This window comes from Bufo bufo, chromosome 6 (assembly GCF_905171765.1).
Source record: "Bufo bufo chromosome 6, aBufBuf1.1, whole genome shotgun sequence".
In the NCBI taxonomy this organism is placed as follows: domain Eukaryota; kingdom Metazoa; phylum Chordata; class Amphibia; order Anura; family Bufonidae; genus Bufo; species Bufo bufo.
This window is the reverse complement of record NC_053394.1, coordinates 402,468,368-402,496,289: the sequence shown is the minus strand read 5'-3', so window position 1 is coordinate 402,496,289 and position 27,922 is coordinate 402,468,368. Positions and strand designations below refer to the sequence as shown.

The 27,922-nt window shown below is 45.7% G+C and overlaps 1 protein-coding gene and 1 pseudogene across 1 annotated transcript in view; both read left to right on the top strand.

Moving 5' to 3' along the window:
• The window catches only part of LOC121004480 (zinc finger protein OZF-like), a 124,237-nt gene that overhangs the window by 21,885 nt on the left and 74,430 nt on the right, over window positions 1–27,922 (top strand). The window lies entirely within an intron of this gene.
• On the top strand, window positions 21–27,357 carry LOC121004277 (annotated as a pseudogene).

The following is a 27,922-nucleotide window of genomic DNA, read 5'->3' as shown; positions in this document are numbered from 1 at the left end:
ATGCCGTGGAATCGGAGGGCATGTCCGATTTCCCGCCAGGGCCTGTACGGTCTACGTACCAGCAGAAATCCTCTTTCATAGGTCCCAACATCTTCTGGCAGCCAACTGAGCTGGAGATAAATACCAATCCTTACCCAGCGTTTGACCGTAGTTATCAAGCCCAAGTCATGGCCGAGATGGAGGTACAAGAGAAGCTTCAAGCCTACCTGGAGAGACACCACAAGACGACTGCACTCCAAAAAATTAATGATCCTCCCAAATCGGAGTCTGAGAAACCGGTGGCCACACCAAAACTTGCACATGCTACTGAAAAATTGTGCTATGCCCGGTCCAGAATTCATACTCAGGAAGAAATATTGGCGGATGCCGTGGAACCTAGGGAGATCCGGATACAGATCTTGTCTCCTGATGGTAGAGTACTATGGCCCGTACCGGTGGAAGAACCAGAGGAGGAAGATACCTATTTGAAAGTAGGCATGTAGGCCATTCTACAATAACTGTCAAATGGAGCCAGTGTTTCTTTTGTCCCAGTATGGACTGATGCCAGTTCACCACGCAAGTGGCAGTTTACTAGGCCACTGCACAGCCTACTGGCCCTTTAACATTCAGGACTCCCTCCCTTATAACCTCTGTTTTACGCCCAAGTTGCGCCTGGTTTGCTCAAAGTTTTTCCTTTCCTTTTCCCTCTTCAGGTTGATGAGGGTTATGCAACAGGAATATCATGTTGTTCAAAGTCATTTTACCCAGAAAGACATTCTTCTGTGACTTGTTTATGTGCAATTCTTATGTTTTCAATTCAACAGACTTTTTGCACTTTTCTTATTCTGCTGCACTTCAAAGTTTTATATACTAAATACTTACTTGGACATTGCCATGGACTTTATATTATGTTTGTGAGATCAACGCCCATTTGTGTCACCGGCAAGATCAGAAGAAAACGCTGTACCACGGGATGTCGCTGTCCCACTGCGTCCCACGGGATGTCGCTGTCCCACTGTTGCGTTGTGAACCACCTAAGTTATTATGTCTTGCTATAAAGTGTATTTTCATAATGTGCATTTTCATGCTTGTTTTGCATGCTTGCCTCTTTCGTATCTTTCAGGAGACTTTGTCCAGAATGTGTCGAGGGCGACACATATTAAACAAAGGGGGTATGCAGTGTCCCACTAGCTTATGTGGGAACTGCAAAAGCTTTTTGTTGTCTTCTGTAATTTCATGCTGTATTGTGTTATCATGTGACATTCCTTTTTACTAGGCTGTCAGGTACACCACATACATCGCACCACTAAATGGGGGTAGCACCACATTATATATAAGGCAGTTCAGGCCTAGTTAGGGGGTCTTTTTAGAGTTGGTAGTTGAAGGAAAAGGAGATGGGGTGAGTAGCTAAGGGGGAAGGAGAGGTCACCTCTCTTCTCAGCTCTCTCTGGAGCTCCACGGCCCAGAGGAGCCAGCGTACACCTCAGTATCAAAGCCAGGAAGACAGGCAGAGGAAAGTCTACATTCATAGTGACAGTGAGTACAGAGGCTGGCCATGTTATCAATAGGAGAGAGATTGTTTCACACACTAGTAAAATACTTTACACACAAAGCCAGTTATGTGCGCGGGGCCCCCTCATATATAATCGCAGCATTTTCGGGTCGGCCAAATCGGCATATCGCATTTGCCGATTATCGCGATTCGATTATTTTTTCGATTTATCGTGCAGCCCTAATACACATGACACAGAGACAGCTCCGCTACATACACATCACACAGAGACAGCTCCGCTACATACACATCACACAGAGACAGCTCCGCTACATACACATCACACAGAGACAGCTCCGCTACATACACGTCACACAGAGACAGCTCCACTACATACACATCACACAGAGACAGCTTCGCTACATACACATCACACAGAGACAGCTCTGCTACATACACATCACACATAGACAGTTCCGCTACATACACATCACACAGAGACAGCTGTGCTACATACACATCACACAGAGACAGCTCCGCTACATACACATCACACAGAGACAGCTCTGCTACATACACATCATACAGAGACAGCTCCGCTACATACACATCACACAGAGACAGCTCAGCTACATACATGTCACACAGAGACAGCTCTGCTACATACACATCACACAGACAGCTCTGCTACATACACATCACACAGAGACAGCTCTGCTACATACACATCACACAGAGACAGCTCTGCTACATACACATCACACAGAGACAGCCCCGCTACATACACATCACACAGAGACAGCTCCGATACATACACATCACACAGAGACAGCTCCGCTACATACACATCACACAGAGACAGCTCGGCTACATACACATCACACAGAGACAGCTCCGCTACATACACATCACACAGAGACAGCTCCGCTACATACACATCACACAGAGACAGCTCCGCTACATACACATCACACAGAGACAGCTCCGCTACATACACATCACACAGAGACAGCTCCGCTACATACACATCACACAGACAGCTCTGCTACATACACATCACACAGAGACAGCTCTGCTACATACACATCACACAGAGACAGCTCTGCTACATACACGTCACACAGAGACAGCTCCGCTACATACACATCACACAGAGACAGCTCCGCTACATACACATCACACAGAGACAGCTCCGCTACATACACATCACACAGAGACAGCTCTGCTACATACACATCACACAGAGACAGCTCCGCTACATACACATCACACAGAGACAGCTCTGCTACATACACATCACACAGAGACAGCTCCGCTACATACACATCACACAGAGACAGCTCTGCTACATACACATCACACAGAGACAGCTCCGCTACATACACATCACACAGAGACAGCTCCGCTACATACACATCACACAGAGACAGCTCCACTACATACACGTCACACAGACAGCTCTGCTACATACACATCACACAGAGACAGCTCCGCTACATACACGTCACACAGAGACAGCTCTGCTACATACACATCACACAGAGACAGCTCTGCTACATACACATCACACAGAGACAGCTCTGCTACATACACATCACACAGAGACAGCTCTGCTACATACACATCACACAGAGACAGCTCCGCTACATACACATCACACAGAGACAGCTCTGCTACATACAAACTGTAATTCCATCCTGATGCGACACATAAACCTCTCCTCATCCAGAACAACCAGGACAGCAAAGTCCTGCATACACTGAGCAACACCTGGTCATGTGATCTCCTGACTCCGCCCACATGACATCATCACAGGTCCTTTACCTCCTCCAGCAGCACAAACTGGAGCCTGACTCCTCCCACACATGGTCACATGGCCATGACATCATGAAAGGTCCTTTAGCCCACCAGTCTCTGGTCTCCAGTGGAGGTATGTGCACTTTCCTCCTGTCTGTCAGGATTAGGCCTCGTTCACACAGTCAGTGTTTGGTCGGTGACTTCTCTTCCATTAGTTTCAGATTAGAGTTAAAGAGGACCTTTCACCAGAGAAAAGCCTCTAAACTAACTATACAGAGGTGTAGAGCGGCGCCCAGGGATCCCCCTGCACTTACTGTTATCCCCGGGCGCCGCTCCGTTCGCCCGGTATAGCCTCCGGTATGTAAGTAGTTAGGCTCCACCCACTTGATCATGCCGGCGTCTTCTTCTCCTATGCTGTAGCGCCGGCCGGGATGGGGGCCCGCCGCAGAATAACATTATGTGTTAATGTTATGCCCCAGGGCTCCAGTCTTGTCGCCATTTGCAACTAGAGCCGCGCCGCAGCTCTGAATAATACAGCGGCGGGCACAGAAGCTGAACTATCATGTTCTTATTAGCAGCGCAGTGGAAGAGTCTCTCCCTCCTGTGCTGCTGCCGCCGCGGCCATTAAGAAGAGGGACAGGGGGAGGGGCTGTGGCCACTGCGCCACCAATGAAGATAACTGAGCTGTTAATACAAATACAGGAGGTGGGTGCCGGAATCAAATAGCCGGCACCCGACCTCTGTGACAGGGAGCGGCACCTGAGGGGTTAACTGCCGCTGAAAGCAGCTCCCTGTCATAGAGGTCGGGTGCCGCTATGTGATTCCGGCACCCACCTCCTGTATTTGTATTAACAGCTCAGTTATCTTCATTGGTGGCGCCCCCCCCCAGTATAATAAACATTGAGTGCTCCCCCCGCAGTATAATAAACATTGAGTGCTCCCCCCCAGTATAATAAACATTGAGTGCGGCCCCCCCAGTATAGTAAACATTGAGTGCTCCCCCCCCCAGTATAATAAACATTGAGTGCTCCCCCCCAGTATAATAAACATTGAGTGCGCCCCCCCCAGTATAATAAACATTGAGTGCTCCCCCCCAGTATAATAAACATTGAGTGCGCCCCCCCCAGTATAATAAACATTGAGTGCTCCCCCCCAGTATAATAAACATTGAGTGCTCCCCCCCCCAGTATAATAAACATTGAGTGCTCCCCCCCCCAGTATAATAAACATTGAGTGCGGGCCCCCCCCAGTATAATAAACATTGAGTGCTCCCCCCCCCAGTATAATAAACATTGAGTGCGGGCCCCCCCCAGTATAATAAACATTGAGTGCTCCCCCCCCCAGTATAATAAACATTGAGTGCGCCCCCCCCAGTATAATAAACATTGAGTGCTCCCCCCCAGTATAATAAACATTGAGTGCTCCCCCCCAGTATAATAAACATTGAGTGCGGCCCCCCCCCAGTATAATAAACATTGAGTGCGGCCCCCCCCAGTATAATAAACATTGAGTGCTCCCCCCCAGTATAATAAACATTGAGTGCTCCCCCTCAGTATAATAAACATTGAGTGCGGCCCCCCCCCCCCCCCAGTATAATAAACATTGAGTGCGGCCCCCCCCAGTATAATAAACATTGATGGCGCAGTGGGCAGTGCCAATGAGGGTTAAAAAAATAAAAAAATTAACTCACCTCCTCCAATTGATCGCGTAGCAGCCGGTCTCCTGTACTTTCTTCAGGACCTGTGGTGACGTCACTGAGCTCCATCACATGGTCCATTACCATGGTGATGGATCATGTGATGTATCAAGTGATGAGCACAGTGATGTTACCACAGGTCCTGAAGAAAGTACAGGAGACCGGCTGCTACGCGATCAATTGGAGGAGGTGAGTTAATTTTTATTTATTTTTTTAACCCTCATTGGCACTGCCCACCAATGTTTATATATTTATTATACTAGGGAGGGGGGCGCACTGCGCCACCAATGTTTATTATGTTGGGGGGGACGTACTGCGCCACTAATAATGTTTATTATACTGGGGTGTTGGGGGGGGCGCACTGCGCCACCAATGTTTATTATGTTGGGGGGGACGTACTGCGCCACTAATAATGTTTATTATACTGGGGTGTTGGGGGGGGGGGGGGGCACTGCGCCACCAATATTTACAGGGAGTGCAGAATTATTAGGCAAGTTGTATTTTTGAGGATTAATTTTATTATTGAACAACAACCATGTTCTCAATGAACCCAAAAAACTCATTAATATCAAATCTGAATATTTTTGGAAGTAGTTTTTAGTTTGTTTTTAGTTTTAGCTATTTTAGGGGGATATCTGTGTGTGCAGGTGACTATTACTGTGCATGATTATTAGGCAACTTAACAAAAAACAAATATATACCCATTTCAATTATTTATTTTTACCAGTGAAACCAATATAACATCTCAACATTCACAAATATACATTTCTGACATTCAAAAACAAAACAAAAACAAATCAGTGACCAATATAGCCACCTTTCTTTGCAAGGACACTCAAAAGCCTGCCATCCATGGATTCTGTCAGTGTTTTGATCTGTTCACCATCAACATTGCGTGCAGCAGCAACCACAGCCTCCCAGACACTGTTCAGAGAGGTGTACTGTTTTCCCTCCTTGTAAATCTCACATTTGATGATGGACCACAGGTTCTCAATGGGGTTCAGATCAGGTGAACAAGGAGGCCATGTCATTAGATTTTCTTCTTTTATACCCTTTCTTGCCAGCCACGCTGTGGAGTACTTGGACGCGTGTGATGGAGCATTGTCCTGCATGAAAATCATGTTTTTCAGGAAGGATGCAGACTTCTTCCTGTACCACTGCTTGAAGAAGGTGTCTTCCAGAAACTGGCAGTAGGACTGGGAGTTGAGCTTGACTCCATCCTCAACCCAAAAAGGCCCCACAAGCTCATCTTTGATGATACCAGCCCAAACCAGTACTCCACCTCCACCTTGCTGGCGTCTGAGTCGGACTGGAGCTCTCTGCCCTTTACCAATCCAGCCACGGGCCCATCCATCTGGCCCATCAAGACTCACTCCCATTTCATCAGTCCATAAAACCTTAGAAAAATCAGTCTTGAGATATTTCTTGGCCCAGTCTTGACGTTTCAGCTTGTGTGTCTTGTTCAGTGGTGGTCGTCTTTCAGCCTTTCTTACCTTGGCCATGTCTCTGAGTATTGCACACCTTGTGTTTTTGGGCACTCCAGTGATGTTGCAGCTCTGAAATATGGCCAAACTGGTGGCAAGTGGCATCTTGGCAGCTGCACGCTTGACTTTTCTCAGTTCATGGGCAGTTATTTTGCGCCTTGGTTTTTCCACACGCTTCTTGTGACCCTGTTGACTATTTTGAATGAAACGCTTGATTGTTCGATGATCACGCTTCAGAAGCTTTGCAATTTTAAGAGTGCTGCATCCCTCTGCAAGATATCTCACTATTTATGACTTTTCTGAGCCTGTCAAGTCCTTCTTTTGACCCATTTTGCCAAAGGAAAGGAAGTTGCCTAATAATTATGCACACCTAATATAGGGTGTTGATGTCATTAGACCACACCCCTTCTCATTACAGAGATGCACATCACCTAATATGCTTAATTGGTAGTAGGCTTTCGAGCCTATACAGCTTGGAGTAAGACAACATGCATAAAGAGGATGATGTGGTCAAAATACTCATTTGCCTAATAATTCTGCACGCAGTGTATATGTTTATTATACTAGGGAGGGGGGGGCGCACTGCGCCACTAATGTTTATTATGTTGGGGGGGGACGTACTGCGCCACTAATAATGTTTATTATACTGGGGTGTTGGGGGGGGGGCGCACTGCGCCACTAATGTTTATATGTTTATTATACTAGGGAGGGGGGGCCCACTGCGCCACCACTGTTTATTATACTGGGGTGTTGGGGGGGGGCGCACTGCGCCACCAATGTTTATTATACTGGGGTGTTGAGGGGGGGGGGCGCACTGCGCCACCAATGTTTATTATACTGGGGTGTTGAGGGGGGGGGGCGCACTGCGCCACCAATGTTTATATGTTTATTATACTAGGGAGGGGGGGCGCACTGCGCCACCAATGTTTATTATGTTGGGGGGGGGGGACGCACTGCGCCACCAATGTTTATTATATTGACCTTCTACTACGCATTCTGCATTAAAGAATGCTATTATTTTCCCTTATAACCATGTTGTTATAAGGGAAAGTAATACAGTGAATAGACTTTCATCCTAGCAACCATGCGTGAAAATCGCACGGTTCAACCGGAAGGATGGATCCGGCATTCCGGTATTTTGAATGCCGGATACGGCACTAATACATTCCTATGGGGAAAAATGCTGAATCCGGCATTCAGGCAAATCTTCAGTTTTTTTCGCCAGAGATAAAACCGTAGAATGCTGCGGTTTTATCTTTTGCCTGATCAGTCAAAAAGACTGACCTGAAGACATCTTTTCCGGTATAGAGCCCCTGTGACGGAATTCTATGCCGGAAATGAAAAACGCTAGTGTGAAAGTACCCTAAAATATTAAGTTTAAATCCCCCCATTCCCAATTTTACATATAAAATATATAAACAATAATTAAACATATTACATAGCGCTGTGTCCGAAAAGTCCAAACTATTAAATTATTAAAAAATATCTCCTATGCGGTGAGCATTCGCCATTTTTAGTCACCTTGTCACCCCAAAAAATAGGATAGGACTGTTCTATTATGGGCCGAACGTTTCATAAAATGCGAAATGCACGCAGCTTTTTTTTTTTTTTTGCACGGTATTGAGTACCGTAATACTTTTTTATGGTGACGAAAGCGAATCAAAACTTTGGTATCGAAATCTGATCGGCGTAGCGTTGTCACGATACCAAAATTTTGATTCAGTTTTGATTTGGCGACTAAAAATGTAATTTGGCGACTAAATTTTTCAGTCCAGGAGCCAATGGCTACTAGGTATTTTTTTTTAGTCTGGAGCACTGTGCCCAGCACCCCGATTCCGAATGTTATGCTGGCCTGGTAATGGCAGCGGGGCCCGGTGCAGTCACTGTATTCTATTGCACCGGGCCCCGCTCACTGTAATACTAATATTCATATGTGAACAACTTCAAACCCCCTGCGATCCTCTCCCTCTCTGTACTCACAAACTCAGTAGCAGGCCGGGCGGCAGCGCAACTCACTGACGTCACGCGCCTGCTCCTCCCACTTTATGAATGAAGCAGGCGGAGCCAGTGGCGTTGCTAGGGCTGTTGTCACCCGGTGCGGTAGAAAATGGTGTCACCCTTCCCCCCCCCCCCCCCGAAGCAATAATTTTTTAGCCATATATGGGGGCTATGGTGGTGCTGCTGCCATAGGGGGCATCCGTTAGCTCAGCAGACCCCCCCTAGCAGTCAGAGCCTGGTCTCGGGAGGGGCACTTCCAGATTATTTTCTGTCCACCACCACAAAACAATGGTGCTAATAGAACAGACTACACAGTGTAGCGGTATACTGTATATTGTGTGGCACAGTGTAGAGGTATGCTGTATATTGTGGGGCACAGTGTAGATGTATACTGTATATTGTGTGACGTTAGTGAGTTGCGCTGCCGCCCGGCCTGCTACTGAGTTTGTGAGTACAGAGAGGGAGAGGATCGCAGAGGATTTCAAGTTGTTCACATATGAATATTAGTATTACAGTGAGCGCGGCCCGGTGTAATAGAATACAGTGACTGCACCGGGCCCCGCTGGCATTACAACACCAGATGCCGGCCCCCAGACCCTGTTATTGGGGATCATTCACTCACAGGGACACTGTTATGGGGGGATCTGTGGATGACACATATATAGCATAGGTGCTATATATGTGTCACCCACAGATCCCCCCCACAACAGTGCCATCCACAGAGCCCCCACAACAGTGCCATCCACAGAGCCCCCATAACAGTGCCATCCACAGAGCCCCCATAACAGTGCCATCCACAGAGTCCCCATAACAGTGCCATCCACAGAGCCCCCATAACAGTGTCATCCACAGAGCCCCCACAACAGTGCCATCCACAGAGCCCCCACAACAGTGCCATCCACAGAGCCCCCATAACAGTGCCATCCACAAAGCCCCCATAACAGTGTCATCCACAGATCCCCATAACAGTGCCATCCACAGAGCCCCCATAACACCTTTTGGTTCAAAATATTTTTTAATTTGGCTATTCCCCACCCCTCTTGTAATTGTTCCGCTACTTGTGGGCTGCGCGGGAATGAGTTCAGTCACTTCGGTGGCCAATCCTGTCCTGCAGCGCGTGATCCCGCAAGACCCGCCGCTGTAGGTCACCGGTCTCGCGGGATCACGCGCCGCAGGATGGGATTGCACACCGAAGTGACTGAACTCATGCCCATGTAGCCCGCAAGTAGCGGATCAGTGGAACAAGTACAAGGTGGGTGGGGGGATGATCTGTGGGGTTGCCCAGACAGCTAGGCCCTTCACAGTAGTTATTAACCCCTTTCAGCAGTCCCCCAATCACTGAAGGGGGGACTGCTGAAAGGGATTAATAACTACTGTGAAGGGCCTCCCCCCCTTTCACAGTAGTTATGCCCAGATATGTGCCCCCTTCACAGTAGTTATGCCCACACTGCTTCTAACAGAGGCTCACTAATGGACGCTGAGATTAGATCACCCCATACAAAAGCATTGAATCAATGCTTTCCTATGGGGAAAAATCTGACCCTGGAGGTCATCATGCAGAGTGTGAGGACGTCCAGCGTCAGATACCAGACCAAAGGTCTGTTTTAATCCAGGAAGCCCTCAGGGGGCTGCCAGCGACTAGAGGCGGACCTATTGCTGGAACGTAAACAATGCAGTTTCTCTAGAACATTGCAGCTTGATTTGCAAAAGGGACACTGTACCCAGACCACTTCAATGAGCTGAAGGGGTCTGGGTGTCTTTTGTGTCTCTTTAACTTTGAAATCTTATTAAAGATTGCGTAGGGTGTGGCTGGAGGCGGGGCATGGAGGCGGGACAAGGGGGGCTTGTAGCAGAACATGGGTGGGGCCTGTAAGGGGGCCCTTGATTTATTTTGCCCGGGGGCCCTGAGGGTTTTCAGTCCGGCCCTGCCGGTATCTACTGAATTATACTGATTTATAATGCTGTGTGTCTCTGCCTGACCTGTATCTACTGAATTATACTGGGCCGTGGTTTATTTGATTAGATTGCCCAGCAGTCAAAAAATGTGTCAGCTGAATTTGTGTTAAAGAGGTTCTGTGGTTCTTTTTAACTGATGATCAATCCTCTGGATAGATCATCAGTATCTGGTCAGTGGGGGTCCCCAAAGATCAGCTGTTTGAGAAGGCAGGGGCACTCCAGGAGCGCCGCGGCCTTCTGTCTGTTTCCCTCAGGCCCAATGACATCACGACTAGTATCAGTGGCCTGGGCGGGGCTAAGCTCCGTTCACTTGAATGGGGTCTAGCTCCGCCCAAGCCAGTGATAGTCCTGATGTCACTGGGCCTCGGGGGAACAGAGTGAAGGCTGTGGTGCTTCTGGAGCGCTGCCGCCTTCTTAAACAGATGATCGGCGGGCGTCCCACACCCAGGTAGGGTTGGGCAATATACCGGTCTTGGCGGTATACCATGGTATTAGGAAACAGCCATATGGCGATATCGCTGTTTCCTAATTACTGCGGTATTTTGTGATGTCATGTGCGCTGACCGCTTCAAAATCTGCGGCCGCCCGCCCCAGCATGATCCCATACCAATTGCTGCCCGCAGCGGCTACCCTGGCTCCTCCATGCAGGCTCCTATAATGCAGTCTCCGCCAACTGACGAGGCTGCGCAGCGCAGGACAGGAGCGCCACCAACACTTCTGCTTACAGGCTGCAATACACCTTCTAGTAGGAGATGATACACAAGATTACTATAAACCACTCGTTCTGGTACAGAATTAACCCTGTAATGGTACACAGTAGTAAAAAAATAATACTAAAGAACATATATCTATTTGGTATTGATGTGATCGTACAGCCCCATAATACCTTAGTTATGTCACATGCTGAATAGCACAAAATATAAAACACAAAAATCAATGTTGGAATTGTTTTTTTTGTTACTAGAAGTCAATCGACTAGTTACAGATACCCGAAATGGTGAAAAATATGACATATAAAAGTATAACAATTAACGTCTCCTTGTGGCTGCCTGGCTGTCCACATGCAGTATAACGTCTCCTTGTGGCTGCCCCCATACAGTATAACGTCTCCTTGTGGCTGCCCCCATACAGTATAACGTCTCCTTGTGGCTGCCCCCATACAGTATAACGTCTCCTTGTGGCTGCCCCCATACAGTATAACGTCTCCTTGTGGCTGCCCCATACAGTATAATGTCTCCTTGTGGCTGCCCCCATACAGTATAACATCTCCTTGTGGCTGCCCCCATACAGTAGAACGTCTCCTTGTGGCTGCCCCCATACAGTATAACGTCTCCTTGTGGCTGCCCCATACAGTATAATGTCTCCTTGTGGCTGCCCCCATACAGTATAATGTCTCCTTGTGGCTGCCCCCATACAGTAGAACGTCTCCTTGTGGCTGCCCCCATACAGTATAACGTCTCCTTGTGGCTGCCCCATACAGTATAATGTCTCCTTGTGGCTGCCCCATACAGTATAATGTCTCCTTGTGGCTGCCCCCATACAGTAGAACGTCTCCTTGTGGCTGCCCCCATACAGTATAACGTCTCCTTGTGGCTGCCCCATACAGTATAATGTCTCCTTGTGGCTGCCCCCATACAGTATAATGTCTCCTTGTGGCTGCCCCCATACAGTATAACGTCTCCTTGTGGCTGCCCCATACAGTATAATGTCTCCTTGTGGCTGCCCCCATACAGTATAGTGTCTCCTTGTGGCTGCCCCCATTCAGTATAACGTCTCCTTGTGGCTGCCCCCATACAGTATAACGTCTCCTTGTGGCTGCCCCTATTCAGTATAACGTCTCCTTGTGGCTGCCCCCATTCAGTATAATGTCTCCTTGTGGCTGCCTGGCTGTCCCCATGCAGTAGAACGTCTCCCTGTGGCCCCCATACAGTATAACGTCTCCTTGTGGCTGCACCCATACAGTAGAACGTCTCCTTGTGGCTGCCCCCATACAGTATAACGTCTCCTTGTGGCTGCCCCCATACAGTATAACGTCTCCTTGTGGCTGCCCCCATACAGTATAACGTCTCCTTGTGGCTGCCCCCATACAGTATAACGTCTCCTTGTGGCTGCCCCCATACAGTATAGTGTCTCCTTGTGGCTGCCCCCATACAGTATAATGTCTCCTTGTGGCTGCCCCCATACAGTGTAATGTCTCCTTGTGGCTGCCCCCATACAGTATTGTGTCTCCTTGTGGCTGCCCCCATACAGTATAACATCTCCTTGTGGCTGCCCCCATACAGTATAACGTCTCCTTGTAGCTGCCCCCATACAGTATAATGTCTCCTTGTGGCTGCCCCCATACAGTGTAATGTCTCCTTGTGGCTGCCCCCATACAGTATAGTGTCTCCTTGTGGCTGCCCCCATACAGTATAACATCTCCTTGTAGCTGCCCCCATACAGTATAATGTCTCCTTGTGGCTGCCCCCATACAGTATAATGTCTCCTTGTGGCTGCCCCCATACAGTATAATGTCTCCTTGTGGCTGCCCCCATACAGTATAATGTCTCCTTGTGGCTGCCCCCATACAGTATAATGTCTCCTTGTGGCTGCCCCCATACAGTATAATGTCTCCTTGTGGCTGCCCCCATACAGTATAACGTCTCCTTGTAGCTGCCCCCATACAGTATAATGTCTCCTTGTGGCTGCCCCCATACAGTATAATGTCTCCTTGTGGCTGCCCCCATACAGTATAATGTCTCCTTGTGGCTGCCCCCATACAGTATAATGTCTCCTTGTGGCTGCCCCCATACAGTATAATGTCTCCTTGTGGCTGCCCCCATACAGTATAACGTCTCCTTGTAGCTGCCCCCATACAGTATAATGTCTCCTTGTGGCTGCCCCCATACAGTATAATGTCTCCTTGTGGCTGCCCCCATACAGTATAATGTCTCCTTGTGGCTGCCCCCATACAGTATAACATCTCCTTGTGGCTGCCCCCATACAGTATAACGTCTCCTTGTAGCTGCCCCCATACAGTATAATGTCTCCTTGTGGCTGCCCCCATACAGTATAATGTCTCCTTGTGGCTGCCCCCATACAGTATAATGTCTCCTTGTGGCTGCCCCCATACAGTATAATGTCTCCTTGTGGCTGCCCCCATACAGTATAATGTCTCCTTGTGGCTGCCCCCATACAGTATAACGTCTCCTTGTGGCCCCCATACAGTATAATGTCTCCTTGTGGCTGCCCCCATACAGTGTAACGTCTCCTTGTGGCTGCCCCCATACAGTATAACGTCTCCTTGTGGCTGCCCCCATACAGTATAACGTCTCCTTGTGGCTGCCCCCATACAGTATAACGTCTCCTTGTGGCTGCCCCCATACAGTATAACGTCTCCTTGTGGCCCCCATACAGTGTAACGTCTCCTTGTAGCTGCCCCCATACAGTATAATGTCTCCTTGTGGCTGCCCCCATACAGTATAATGTCTCCTTGTGGCTGCCCCCATACAGTATAATGTCTCCTTGTGGCTGCCCCCATACAGTATAATGTCTCCTTGTGGCTGCCCCCATACAGTATAACGTCTCCTTGTGGCCCCCATACAGTGTAACGTCTCCTTGTGGCTGCCCCCATACAGTATAGTGTCTCCTTGTAGCTGCCCCCATACAGTATAACATCTCCTTGTAGCTGCCCCCATACAGTATAACGTCTCCTTGTGGCTGCCCCCATACAGTATAATGTCTCCTTGTGGCTGCCCCCATACAGTATAACGTCTTGTGGCCCCAAGTGTTTTTTTCTTCTAAATGGGCATTTATCGCGATATATATTGTTATCGTGGGAATATTTTTGATATCGTCCAACCCTACACCCAGGATGCTGATGATCCATCCACAGGATAGATCATTAGTTAAAAAAGTACTGCAGAACCTCTTTAAATCCCTCTATAACTATAACAGTGGAGACTACACTTTTATTCTTTCCTATGATAAACAGAAACAGTTTGGCAGCATCTTTCTTTTTGACAGCAGTCCGACAACTTATATCAGGGAAGTGGAAGTGCCCAGGACCAGTATGTAGATTTTAGTTAGAATGGACGAGACCAAAGCCTTTGACGACGTCAAACATATAGAATATTACAAAAGATGGTCTATGTGGTCTTGGTTTAATACTTCCAAGTACTTATTAGTTTGGATTACTTAAGGGTTTATACTGAGCTCATCACTTTAAAGCAATAATTAATAACACTGCTAAAGATGAATTATGTATGTATGTATTTTATTTATTTTTTATTCTTGAATGTATGAAATTTTGATTTGAAATGATATCATGTTTTATTGTATTTGAATAAAGATATACCGGTATTTAACAAAAAATAAATCCCTTTCTGTTCCTGTGCTGATGCTTCCATGGATCTCTTCAGTCTCTTCACATTGCTGCAGTAACAACATTGGTTACAGTGATGATTAGGGATGAGCGAATCGACTTCGGATGAAACATCCGAAGTCGATTCGCATAAAACTTCGGTCCAATACCTTGGAACCGAACCCGAGTTTGGGAAATGTTTTTCTACAGTAAAAATTTATCTATGAAGTTAATACACAAAGTAATAACTTCGACTCATCTGAGCCATGTAGGAAAGCGCAAGGGGCCGTCATTGACGGAAGATATGTGTCACCGAGGTTCCTGGCCTCGGTGAGGTAAGAGCCGGTTATTTTAAGTGTCAGCGGCAGCTAGTGCTGACTGACACTATTGGTTATTTAGTGTGGCTGTAAAGCCGATCCAGGCCGGTTCTTACTGGGAGCAGCCAAAGTGCAGGGTGGGTGACTGTTCCCCACACTCCAGGCCGAGTTTTGGTTAGGGATATAATACCCAGCCAGCAGTCTCAGCTGGGTGTGGATTATCCTCCATCTGACAGTGGAGCTTTTCCGATCTCGGTGTTGGGGCATGAGAGTTTGGGCCGGGATTAAAGGGAACTGACTCATCTCAGGGACAGGACTCATCTCAGGTTAATTTGCATATGTATCAAATCGGGTTTTTTACACAATAAAAGCACACAGAGCTATGGGGACTGGGTATTGTGGATGTGCTAGCTGCCATTTAGCAACCCATGTCCTCAGCTCTATGCACAAAATCCCGGTGACAGGTTCCCTTTAAGGTCTGCTATCTTGTATTGAGGAAAGCACATGGACTTCTGTTTCACCCAAGGACTTATGTGTTGCTGCCTGGTGTGAACAAACACCAGACTCAAGGTGACTGTTTGTTTTTTCCTTGAAACTGATTTTTTGTTGTCACTTTCCTTATGTGTGAATAAAACACAACAATTTAAGTTAAAGACGTTGTCGTTTCCTCTATACTGCGTCCGCAAGCCTGTCTACCAGAGCAAATCCCCACAGCCAATAGATTCTAATACTGTACGGAGCGCTCGGTCCGTACAGTATTGGAACAAAGTTTTATGCGAATGGACTTCGGATGTTTCATCCAAAGTCGATTTGCTCATCCCTAGTGATGATGTCAGTATGTCTGAAAACGTCAAAGACAGGACCGACTGCTCGTTATTGTGGAGTCCTGAGATGTAGACTCATTGACCACTATCAGGGTCTATTCACTGCTGATGTGTCCTCTTATTCTCTCCAGTTATTGTATTTTACATGGGATTTTGTAGGATTTTACATCGTCTCATCTTCTTTCCATTGTAGGTTCCTACAATATAGGATCCACTCAGTGGAGATCTTCTATATAAGATCCTTCTCCTGATTGACCCGTCAACGATGTATAGGGACAGGGACAAGATGGCGGAGAGTATAATAAATCTCACCCTAGAGATTCTCTTCCGGCTTACTGGAGAGGTGAGAGATTCTGATGATGTCCAATTACATCATCTTATCTATGCTACTAATAGATGGACATGACTGGAGAGGTGAGGGGCTCTGGAGATGTATGGAGTGATATTTATTACTGTGTCTCTCCATAACCAGGACTACACAGTAGTGAAGAAGACCTCTAGTGAGCGCTGTCAGGACCCTGTGTCTGAAGGATGGGGAAGAACCCTGAGCCCAATCACTGGGCCTCCATCTCACCCCCTGATACATGAGGAAATCAATAGAGAAAAGATCCTAGAGCTGACCAACAAGATGATTGAGCTGCTGACTGGACAGGTGACCCTGCTGGGAATGCTGGGACATTATACAGGAACGCTATGAAGGGATCTGGGTGATGACTGTATCATTGTGTTGTCAGGTTCCTATAAGGTGTCAGGATGTCACTGTCTATTTCTCCATGGAGGAGTGGGAGTATTTAGAAGGGCACAAAGATCTGTACAAGGACATCATGATGGAGGATCACCGGCCCCTCACATCACCAGGTAATAGACATGACTAAATACACACGTCTTCTCATTATCTGTATGTAAGGAATGAATTCAGTCACTGGATGTGTTTCCTACAGTTAAGGAAGAGATAAAAACACCGGAGAGATGTCCCAGTCCTCTTCTTCCACAGGATGGTTCAGAAGAACATCACAATGTCCCACAGGAGGATCAGGTAGATGGAGATAAGTTCCCTATGATCTGTAGAAGGCTGTAAAGTTGTGTTCAGTTGTGTTCAGAACTTGTGTTCAGTCCTGTTTTATCCACCAGTATTATATGTTTTATCCTTGTATAATAAGAAAGGTGGAGATGGCAGGATTACAGCTGACCATAGACATTACATGTTGTCTGGATCTTCTCACAGTTTTCTGGTTATGGAGACTGCTAGTCAGAATAAGGAACCAACAGGTTGGATTTATACAGGAGACCTGGAGAAATTTGGGTCAGATAACTCCTGCTGTCCGGTCATTTTTGGTCGTCATTCTAATTAATGATCTTTTCTGGTCATATAAAACATTCCACACGGCTTCTCCAACCGTCTGATGACTTTTCCAATATTTCTTTCACAGGTTCTAAATCTGGGAGAGGATCTGAGCATTATATATGTTACAGAGACATATGTGAGGGGTGATGAGCAAAGTATAAAGGACATTACTACAGATAACCGTCCAGGTGAGTAGTAACTAGTAAATAAAGCAGAGAAGACTCACAAAATCTACTCATTCATATGAGACAATATCCTCAAGTTGAATTTTTTAGCACTGTTTTCTGTGAGTTTTTTTTAGCTTTATATCCCCCCCCCCCCTTCAGCCAGAATTTAACTAACTAAATTGATGAAAATGTGATATATACAGTAGCTGATAACACATGCTGACTGCAGATAAGGAAATCAATTCTAAATTAATCAAATTAGTTTGGAATTTCCCAAAAATGTCTCCTTCAAAATGAAGACTCAGTTTTGGGGATTCGATTTGGATGAATCAAACAGCATCACAGCCAATCAGGAGGGACGTTATAAATATGTATATTAGGCACTATGTAAGGTCCCCAGCAGAGACTTCATTCTTAGATTGTATACTGATGTGACAAATTAATGTGCAAATTAGACACACAAGTCAGACAGTTTAGGGTCTTAAAGGGACAGTGTCAACGATTGGGAAGGTTTGTACAGTATATTTAGGTAAATTGAACTAATTGATAGGTTTTAGCAGTAAGCATAGGATTGGGTCAGTATTTAAAGATACAGTACTCATTTTGTAATGTACAGGAGCAGCTAGCATCCCAGTTAATACGGGGCCTCTGTAGCAGCATTCTATAGTCAGTTTCCATAATGGAAGATTTGAATTGATCAATTGCACCCACTGAGAGACAGATGGGATCTAAGGGGGTTTCCAGGAGAATATATTTTCTAGAATAGAACATTGAGACAATGAAGTTAACGTTAATATTTAGTAGGGATTTAATCCGAGACCAAACTCAACAAGCTAATTGTGGGATAGCATACTCCACAGAGCCTCAGTGTTAAGTTCAGAAAATTATAAATAGCTTACTAATATTGTTGTACACCTCTCGGTGCATTGTACCTTGTGCAAGTGGTATCTGGGAGACTGCACATCTGGAATATTACGACCGATGTTAAATAGACTCTGTGAAGCCGCTACGTCTGTATAAGCTGATCTCTTCCACTAATTACAGTAGACCTCCATGCACTGGCGTAACTAGAATTGAGATTCCTGCACAATCAAAATTGCATTGTAAAAAGGGGAGACCAACTTTATAAGATTAACACTTGCTGGACTCCACTGGCCCGCATTTTAGGCTTACAGTTCCAATACTAAACTGAGTCCAACAAGTATGTCACAACTAAAAATATATTAACTAGATTGCAGCAGATTAAGTTCCTGACATATACTATCACAGGATAGTCCAGTTAATTTGCAAACCAGAATACCTGCCATATTTCTCAGCAATCTCCAGAAGTGCCTCTAGTGACTACCCCGGATAAGCTAAGTATACCAACATGTCGTCAGTAAGACCTGCTACGTACCATCCCTCTATCAGGGAATTATTAATCATCATGGATAGGAGTTCCATGATTAAGGCAAAAAGCAGAGGCAACAGCAGACACCCCTATCTCATACCTCTCTGTAAAGGAAAGGGGTCAGAAAGGTAGCCATTCAACTTGATGGTAGCGGTCAGAGTATTATACAATAAAGACAGAGAAAAATCTAGTATGTTGCAGAAATAAGATAGGTTTACACAGGCTAAGTGAATTAAAAAGTTTACTAAGTCTGATTAAATACATAAAAGATCAAAGAGACCGTCCTAACAGTGCACAGTCCCATAACCAAAACTCAACTCCCATAACCACACCACCCTCACCACGAAAAACTTGGCCAAGGCCCTATCATCTATAGTAATAAGTGGGAACAGTCTATAGAAGTTGTTTGAGGCTTACCCGTGTTATGTATCGTTATGTAGCTTCTGAAAAAGAGGGAGGCAACTGTTTCTCATAGGTGTAATTAAACATCTTTGACAATCAAGTACTATAATCCTCCACAGTCAACTTACACAAACTTAACTAGGTGTCTTTCTCAATGCCAGGGAACCTATGGCTTGTTCAATCTCTAGGGCTGTGATACGAGATTCCCCGACAGGGGCAGGAGTGTGATTCCAGACACAGTGTCGGACTGTGGTGCCTAGGGCCCACCATTAAAATGAATTCTGGGGGCCCACTATGCAACTACATGCAAATACTACCTGCTCACATAGTAGTCAGCAGCAGTAAGACTCTCTGGGTAACTTATTATGGGAGTCCCTGCAACGACTTCGAGAAGGTAAGTCCCTGGGAAAAGAGGATACTAGTTGGCCTGCCTCTGTATCTAGAAGTCATCTCCCCCACCTGATTCAATATAATAATAAACTCTGGAGTTTTTAAATAATCGACCCAGTTTTTTAAATGGACATAGGCTTGTTAAGATGCCTCCAGGACTGGGGGCTCACCTTTGTCAGGGGCCCACTGAGGGATTCACCTCTTACCTCTGTGGGCCAGTCCGAGCCTGTCCAGATAGCAGTCCAGGACCTTCCAAGAGACTGAGACCCTTGAGGTGTAAAGATTGGAGTACTGTTACAAATTGCTCACAAATAGGCTCAGTGACAGAAACTCAGCAAGTGAGCATTTATTAATCTAGTTACCCTAGTTTGACGAGTCTCCGTCTTTGCTAAATAGGCCAGTGCTCTAACATTTTATCCCTTTTTATACCTACTTCTCGGCCAGAAGTTTTTTTGTGTATATTCAGTAAGTTGCACAGTTAATTCTCTCTGGGCTCCATCCATAGCCTCTGGTTTATCACTACATAGGTCAGTAAGAAACATGGCCTCCTTCTCTGAAAGCTCAGTCTTCAACTTAGAATGGGTAACTCTCAGCTCCGATCTATATGCTGCTATTGCATTGATTAGAACACCCCGCTTAAAAAAAAATCAGTCTGTTATGGGCTTAGAAGTCCCCTTACTGTGCAGCAAATGTTCATTTATTGCCTGTGTTCAGGTACTTGCGACAGGAAGCACATCTAATGACACAGGATTGAGATGCTATTGTCTAACTGGAGAGGCAATGAGCTGTGTAATTATCACTAATAATGGTGGATGGTTTGAAGATAACTTATCTGAACTAACCAAATCAATCCTTGAAAGGGAGTCAGCTGATGCCGAGTGGCAGGAGAAGTATTTATGAGAAAGTATTGTGGGTTGCAGAAGGTGCTGGCGATATTCATGAGAATGTCTGCACATTTCAACCATTCTTATGTGGTTAGGAATGCCCTCCTAAACCTGCAGCGACAGAACCCTCTGCCTTTCCACTGCTTGATGTGACATTCCAACTCGCTGGAATTCCACCTTGAATATGGTGGAGTGTTTGTACAAGCGCTGTAAAGTGGTCAATTATATCATGCATGAGAATACCACTGAGGGAACATGTGTTATTTTGAGCTCAGGCAGTGGCAACTCATCAGGGACTTGTGTCACATTCTTAGGCCCTTTGAAGAGGCCACCACATTTCTGAGTAGGGATAGCAGCGGCTTTAACTTTGTCATTGTTCCTGATATTTATGTTAGAACAAACGCTCATGCTGATGCGGGAAGAAAATCAGCTTTCGTATCTTGCTTACCATTCTGTAGCTGTTAGGGACCCACACGAACAAAAACTCATACAGGAGGATGAGGAGCTAACACTGGAGGAGGAGGAGTTGGTGGTGCAGGAGGAGGAGGCTGATGATGAGATGATGACAGGGATACTAACCATGACTACTCATCACAGTGGGGAGGAGCCTGAAAGAACTGTGTCCTCGGGCATATTGACGAGCATGGCAAGCTGGATGCATGGTTGCTTACACGCTGACAAGAATATTTTTGGCATCAAGCAAAGTGATGACTACTGGATAGCCATGCTTTTAGACCCTCACTATTAAAGTACTGCAGTAAAATGATTTGTATAGACCAAGGAGTGGCATCTATATCATCAGGCTGAGTGGCCTGTGGGAAAACTACAGGATGTTATGATTTTTGTTTAAATATAGATATTGATATGGAAAATTGAAAATATAATAAAAAATGTTTTAAAAAATATGTTTGCGATAAAAACGTGATTTAAACAATAGGTCATTCTCTGATGACACATTTCCTTTAAGGACACTTTTACAAATTCTTTTGCATGTTCGATTTTAAGATTTCCCCTCCCCCACAGCGCCTCCATATTAGCAATGGCAGCCACAGGAGTAGGTCAGGAGTAGATTATGCACTCGCAGCTTCTGCTATAAATGAAATTGTTGGAAAAATAAAAAATGCATGAGCTTATCTGCCTTATGCCTTTTCACACAGCATACACGCCAGGCACACTCTGCTTTTAACCCCGTCCGGTGCCATTACAGCTTTCATCCGATCCAGGGATGCAAGTGCCAACATGCATGCTGAGCCCACCATATACTTCTCCTGGAGCCAAATGGCTACTGGTAGGTGCTATATAAGCAGACTCAGTTTTATACTGACTTCTTGGCGTGTATGCTGTACCTACGCTCCCTGGACTTTGTGTGGCTGTCATGGCCCATAACAGGTAGGAACTAGTGTTAGGGACCACTCCATAGAGGCGACCTTGACGTGGTGAGTGGCTTATTACACTTTGGCCAAAATGTACACCAATGCCCCATTCAACATCCAGCATATAGGCAGGGCAGAGTGCTGGTTGCAGAGTGCGATTGCATTTGTTTTTTTTGCGTTTGTATCTGTATTTCGCCATAGCAATGTGCACCTGCAAACAGGGTTGTGCTGGCTGAATCCCCCACATTTTTTTCTTTGTAGTATATATTGGAGGCGTGGCGATCTCCATGCAGTCATGCACACCTGACCAGTCAGTCTGCCCTGGAGGCTGGTTTTAAAGTCAGTATAAAACTGAGTCTGCTTATATAGCACCTACCAGTAGCCATTTGGCTCCAGGAGAAGTATATAGTGGGCTCAGCATGCATGTTGGTACTTGCATCCCTGGATCGGATGAAAGCTGTAATGGCACCGGACGGGGTTAAAAGCAGAGTGTGCTTGGCGTGTATGCTGTACCTACGCTCCCTGGACTTTGTGTGGCTGTCATGGCCCATAACAGGTAGGAACTAGTGTTAGGGACCACTCATGGAGGCGACCTTGACGTGGTGAGTGGCTTATTACGCTTTGGCCAAAATGTACACCAATGCCCCATTCAACATCCAGCATATAGGCAGGGCAGAGTGCTGGTTGCAGAGTGCGATTGCATTTGTTTTTTGCGTTAATAATAGGACATGTTCTATTTTTCTACGGAACGGCCACTTGGACATATGGACACGGAATGCACACCTTTCTATTTTTTGCAATCCCATTGAAGTGAATGATTCTGCATATGGGCCCCCCAAAAAAAACAGAACGGACATGGATAAAAAAAAAAAACTTATGTCTGTTGTGGAGGTTAGCTGTACAAATGGTAGGCAGTCGGCAGGATTGGATGCAACATAAGGGTTTTATTGGAAAAAAACACAACACAAATTGTTCCAACAGGATGGCTTGGCTTCAGCCCATCAAAGTTCAGTCACATAAAGCACTTATCCTCAGCCCTCATGTGTCATATAACAGTTCAATTTTTAAACAGGAGTCACCTTTGTGCAGAATCTTGTCTTTTTCCTTCTCTGGAACACTGTGGAGAGGAATACTCCCAAATCCTCTGCAGATCAACATAAACCACACACTGACAGTGTGTCTTTTGGAATTAGCTTCCAGCTGGGTGAGGTGGTAACACAGGAGATGGAGTATGGGAGTGACCTTCCCACCCAAACTCTTCAGTCACTCCTAAATCCCAGACCCAAATTCCAGCTACCACAAACTCAGCGATCTAACATCACTGGTTGCCATTTACCTCCGGGATTTACATCACCGAGAGCAGCAGCCTCAGTGACGCATACTTACCATCAATAACCTCACCACTTGGATGCTTACACTGTATAGTCTCCAATCCTGGTTTTTAATCACAATCACTGATGGAAATCACTGATGAAACTCTGACATGTGAATAAGGCATTACACTTGCTCCAAAGCCATGGCCATAACGATCTTCCTCTCTGAGCTGATCAGTAGAGATGGCTCGAATAGTTCGCCGAATATAGCTTGTTCGCGTTCACCGCGGCGGGCGAACATATGCGATATTCAGTCCGCCCCCTATACATCATTATTGAGTAAACTTTGACCCTGTACCTCACAGTCAGCAGACACATTCCAGCCAATCAGCAGCAGACCCTCCCTCCCAGACCCTCCCACCTCCTGGACAGCATCCATTTTAGATTCATTCGGAAGCTGCATTCTCAGTGAGAGGAGGGACAGTGCTGCGGCTGCTGCTGATTCAATAGGGAAAGCGTTAGCTAGGGCAGTGTTCTGTATCCACAGACTCATCTGCTGTAAGGACAGCGTCCTGACAGCACCCCAAAAAGCCCTTTTCAGGGCTGGTACATCAGTCTGCTTTTATATATATATATATATATATATATATTGCAGTTGCCTGCCCGTGTGTGAGAGGCTGCAGGCTCAGTCACAGACAGTACTATGTGAACACCATTCATACAGGGTGTGACAGAAAATACCTCGCAGATAAAAAAAAATTCTATTTAATATTTTTCTGTGATATAATCACATTTGCAAGCCCGTGTGTGTCAGGCCCACACAGACTGTATTGTGGCCACTGGATAGTGGCTAGTCCTCCACTCATACCGTTACAGGGTGTCACTCACTCACAGATTTTTTTTTATATCTGCAAGGTATTTGTGAGTGAGTGACACCCTGTAACGGTATGAGTGGAGGACTAGCCAGTGGCCACAATACAGTCTGTGTGGGCCTGACACACACGGGCTTGCAACTGTGATTATATCACAGAAAAAGATTAAATAGAATTTTTTTTTATCTGCAAGGTATTTATTTAATCTTTTTCTGTGATATAATCACATTTGCAAGCCCGTGTGTGTCAGGCCCACACAGACTGTATTGTGGCCACTGGCTAGTGGCTAGGCCTCCACTCATACCGTTCCAGGGTGTCACTCACTCATAAATACCTTGCAGATAAAAAAAAATTATATTTAATCTTTTTCTGTGATATAATCACAGTTGCAAGCCAGTGTGTGTCAGGCCCACACAGACTGTACTGTGCCCACTGCCCACCACTTATATAGGGTGGCACAGTACCTTGCACGCATAGTAACACTTATCTAATAAAAAATGACAGGCAGAGGCAGGCCACGCCGCAGGGGCCTTCATGGTCGTGGTGCTGTGATTTCCACTGGCCCTGGAATAATGCCCAGTGTTCAGAAGCCACGCACCCTGAACCCAAAAAATTTGGAGAAAATAGTTGACTGGCTTACACAGGACACCCAATCTTCAACAGCTTCCGCTAAGAACCTTGACGCACCATCCTCCTCCAGCTCAGCTTTGGTCACCTGCTCTCAAGTTACCACTCTCCCGCCCGCCGCCACCACTACCACCACACCCGCTTCACTTGATCCCTCAGTTATTTACACATCAGTTGGATGAAATTAGTGATGCGCAACCATTATTGCCAGAGGATGGAGATAACAGGGATATGTCTCAGTCAGGCAGCATTACACACATGGACGTACAGTGTGATGATGATGATGATGTTGTACCCGCTGCTGCTTCCTTTGCTGAGGTGTCAGATACAAGTGAAGTGGTTGATGATGACAATGTGTCCGTGGATGCCACTTGGGTGCCTGCTCGAAGAGAAGAAGAAGAGGGGGAAAGTTCAGAAGGGGAGACAGAGAGAAGGAGGAGACGAGTTGGAAGCAGGGGGAGGTCGTCGCAAGGAGCTAGTGGCACAGTCAGACAGCATGTACCGGCCTAAAATTTTTTTCACAAAAGGCAATCCCACCCTGATATGGGACGTAACAGGGATTAAACTGATGAGAATAGTACTACAGAAAATACCACTCACGGGTGTGACAGTAAATTGCACGGCGCAGACGTAGTGACCGTGGCATGGATTTAAACAAATGGGAGGGAGCCAGTGTTTTTTTAACCATCTCCCTGTTCGAAAAATCAATTCAATTCACCTTTCGGGGACCTTTGGTGTTGTACGTGGCTGGGTGGAGGAAGAAACCTTCAATGACATCAACGGGACATGACTAGCTTGGTATCCAACCTTGTGCAAATGGGAAGTTTGCGGTTGGGCAAATGGACTGTTTGCGGTGCATTAAAAGGGGAGTTTGGTCTGTCAATGTCTGTGAAGCGGGCGTAACCCTTACACTACCTGATCGATACAACATCATACCTGATTGTATACACACACTGGATGTTTTAAACCACGTTGTTCAAAAAAAAATTGGATTGTTAGGTGATTTATGCCCTTTATGGATTAAAATCCAACTCTGTGTCAACTATGTAATTTTCCATGGTAGTTTTGCCATGGATCCCCCTCCGGCATGCCACAGTCCAGGTGTTAGTCCCCTTGAAACAACTTTTTCATCACTACTGTGGCTAGAAAGAGTCCCTGTGGGGTTTGCCCGTTCGCGAACATTTGCAGAAATTCGCGTTCGCCGTTCGCGAACGGAAAATTTTATGTTCGCGACATCTCTACTGATCAGTGCTAAAATGCATGTAGTGAGACGGACACCAGTGAATAGCACTTAATGACAAGTCCCTTTATTATTCTCCACGAAAATGTCACTAGAGAGGAGTGGAGGTATCCACTCTGATGGCGAAACTATAAAGATGCTGGCTTTTACACAAAAGTAGAAAACTGCAACAGAACAACCTGGTGGCCTCTTGACTCTAGCGTCTACTGTTAGATTGTTATCTGTTCTTCCACCCTTGTCTTAGCCGGTTAAAAAAAGAACTTTGCTTAGTGCCTTGCAATGTGTCTGGAAATTTTTGTATGGAAAGGTTATAAAATAATAATATAAGCTTATATTATTGAAAAATAATAAAATCTATTTTATTTTTGGCAGATGACTGCACCAGGAGCTCAGAAAATCATGTGATAATTTCCGATTTTAAAACAGATGATCATGCTGTGGTTCAAGATAGATATGAAGAAAATGTCATTATCCCAGATGTATCCTCATCCCTTCACAGAAAAGATCTGTCATCTGATCTTTTTAAACAGGTCCAATCTTCTGATTCATCACAGACTGTAACACAAAATAAAGGTCATAGAAGGGGTGATAAACATAAAAGATCTCACACAGAGGAGAAACCATTTTCATGTCCAGAATGTGGGAAATGTTTTAAAAAAAAATTTAACCTTGTAACTCACCAGAGAATTCACACAGGGGAAAAACCATTTTCATGTCCAGAATGTGGAAAATGTTTTACAGAAAAATCACATCTTCTATCACATCAGAGAACTCACACAGGAGAGAAGCCATATTCATGCTCAAAATGTGGGAAATATTTTCTCCAGAAATCAGCTCTTAATAGACATCAAATAACTCACACAGGGGAGAAACCATTTTCATGTCCAGAATGTGGCAAGTGTTTTGCTCAAAAGTCAGGTCTTGTTTTACATCAAAGAACTCACACAGGGGAGAAACCATATTCATGTTCACAATGTGAGAAATGTTATCCTTCTAAATCAGATCTTGTTGTACATCAGAGAAGTCACACAGGAGAGAAGCCATTTTCATGTTCAGAATGCGGAAAATATTTTAATAATAGATCCAATCTTAATAGACATCAAAGAAATCACACAGGAGAGAAGTCATTTTCGTGCACAGAATGTGGAAAATGCTTTAATCAAAAATCCAAGCTTGTTTACCACCAAAGAACTCACACAGAAGAGAAGCCGTTCTCATGTTCGTAATGTGGGAAATGTTTTACAGGTAAATCAAATCTTGTAGTACATCAAAGAACTCAAACAGGGGAAAAGCCATATTCATGTTCAGAATGTGGTAAGTGTTTTATTAATGGATCAAATCTTGCCCAACATCAAAGAATTCACACGAAGAAGAAGCCATATTTTTGCTCAGAATGTGGGAAACGTTTTGCAGATATTTCAGATCTTGTTACACATCAGAGAATTCACACGGGGGAGAAACAATTTTAACCACCTCCGGACCGCTGTACGCACAGACGCGTCCTGGAGGTGGTTGATTCATTCCTCCTAGACGCGCCGGCGCGTCCTCTCGCGAGACGCGAGATTTCCTGTGAACGCGCGCACACAGGCGCGCGCGCTCACAGGAACGGAAGGTAAGAGAGTTGATCTCCAGCCTGCCAGCGGCGATCGTTCGCTGGCAGGCTGGAGATGTGTTTTTTTTAACCCCTAACAGGTATATTAGACGCTGTTTTGATAACAGCGTCTAATATACCTGCTACCTGGTCCTCTGGTGGTCCCCTTTGTTTGGATCGACCACCAGAGGACACAGGTAGCTCAGTAAAGTAGCACCAAGCACCACTACACTACACTACACACACCCCGTCACTTATTAACCCCTTATTAGCCCCTGATCACCCCTGATCACCCCATATAGACTCCCTGATCACCCCCCTGTCATTGATTACCCCCCTGTCATTGATCACCCCCCTGTAAAGCTCCATTCAGACGTCCGCATGATTTTTACGGATCCACTGATAGATGGATCGGATCCGCAAAACGCATCCGGACGTCTGAA